Below are 2078 nucleotides of genomic sequence, written 5' to 3'. Positions count from 1 at the left end.
TCATCAAAGGGCAACATGGCGTGTTTCCTGCTTCTTTCCGTTGATGGGAGTGCTCGCCCGGGAGTTTCCCAAAGCGGAAGGAATCCACAAAGGTAAGGAAAACAACATTGATGACGCGGGAAGTTGGAACTTGGAAGCTCGGTGGCCTCAGATTTGTGGCTAACCGTATCAGATATTGACTGCAAAAAGCAACAACACGGCACATCTCTTCGTTTTCCATCGCTCAAGTGTTGCGTTTCCTCTGCTTGCTCTCCTCTCTTCCTTCCGCTACTGATCTGCTTGCGCTGCTTGCATCTGTCTTTTTTATCACGCTTCATTGCGGTGCTAGAACGCAACACTTGATTAAATTCGCTTGGGATTGAGCCAAGTCTTGGGATTGAGCCAAGTGGGTTAAGATTCTAGCCTCATTTAGGGAAAGCTTCTTAGGCTCACCAAGTAAAGATGAAAGAAGAAGAATAGAACAAAATTTTCATGTCATACAGACTCTAATCATAATAAATTAGTAGTGGTACAAGGTAGGAGAAGACAAAACAATCGAATTTTTTTGTTTAGTATCTCTGCCTCACATGGGAATCAATCCCCAAGAGCAAACACATCTTAAATATGTCACTGCCGAGGGAGCCGACCCCATAATGGGAGATAACGACCTTAATCTTTTTGTTTTTGGCTCACCTTCATCAGCACGACTTACGGCCTCAAACATGATATGCGCCACTTCGATGGCAAACAAAACCTCAAATAACTGCAATAAGTTTTGCAAGCCCAATAACTGTTGTCGTCACCTCTCTCAGCTGGACGCTCTTCTCTTTGGTTCCTATTCATTATATTAATTCTTAATTCTTGCAACTGACCAGCAAAACCGGGGCCATAACATGATCCGGACCTAGAACCACTCGCTCCACTCTATCATCCGCTACCACAAGGACCAATGGTTGCACCACAATTGGCTCAACATGTGTCATGGCTTGCTTCCACTTCTCTTTATCTTCTTGCTCTTGGCCTTGGCAATTTCCACAGCCCGTTCAAATGTAGCAGGCTCCTCTTGATCGACCTTCTCCCTTACACTTGGATGGAAACAATCCATAAACTGACGCACTTTAAAGAAATCCCCTGGAGGTACTTGGGATGCCGCTTCTAATTGCACCCAAAGTCCTTTGAAGTGTTGCAAAAGATCTTTAAAGCTAGCATGAACATCTTGTTGGAAACCTCTCAATTTTGTCGTTGCTTCTGTTGCGGTTAGCTTCTTTCCAAACCTGTCAAAAATTGCCTGCTTCACTTGCTCCCATGTTTGCTTTTTGTCTTCCTTTAAACCCTCAAACATCTCGTGAGCTTCTCCAATGAGTAGAAGAGGAAATACATCAAGCTTTGCTTCATCATTCACAATATGCATACCAAGCGTATGCCACTCGAAGTACGCATCCAGTCCTTCACATCCCCCTTCCCTGTGAACACTGGCCGACTATACGCCTTCCCTTTGAAGTCGCTTCTCCCTTGCATGAGTAACTCCACAAAAGTTGAAGTCTTGCACCTCAACCAAACCACCCTTTTCTTCAATGAAGCTCAAACTTCATAGCAAAACTTCTTCACTTGGGTGCACAACCCAAAAAAATTTGTTCCCCAGCGGGATCGCCAAAACGATGATGGAGCAAAAGACGTCATGCGCACACTCACACACCCAATCAACTCAACACCACACAAGGAATTTACTTAAATTCCAAACCACACATACCACCACTCAAGAGCTCAATAATAATACTACCCACAAGCTCAATTCAAATTCCAAACGCCTCGACTTACAAGCCCTTGCCTGCCCGCAGACACTACAAGGTGAGTCGAGTTGATCAACACTTGAAATCACAATTGATGGTGAACAAAATATACAAGAAAAACCATCAAAAAGTCAAAAAATCCACCCACAAAAGGCCTCTCTCAAACCATTGTAAGTTCTTCACAAAACTCCACTTTGTTGGACTCTTTGGAGTAGCGCCAACCCCAATGGCACCGACACAGTGTCACATACTCTTGCAGAAAGCCGCACCTTTTTTCCTCAATTCCTTGCACACACACATCCATGGAAA

This window comes from Adiantum capillus-veneris, chromosome 9 (assembly GCF_014529385.1).
Source record: "Adiantum capillus-veneris isolate H3 chromosome 9, ASM1452938v2, whole genome shotgun sequence".
NCBI lineage: Eukaryota > Viridiplantae > Streptophyta > Polypodiopsida > Polypodiales > Pteridaceae > Adiantum > Adiantum capillus-veneris.
This window is presented reverse-complemented; position numbering follows the sequence as displayed.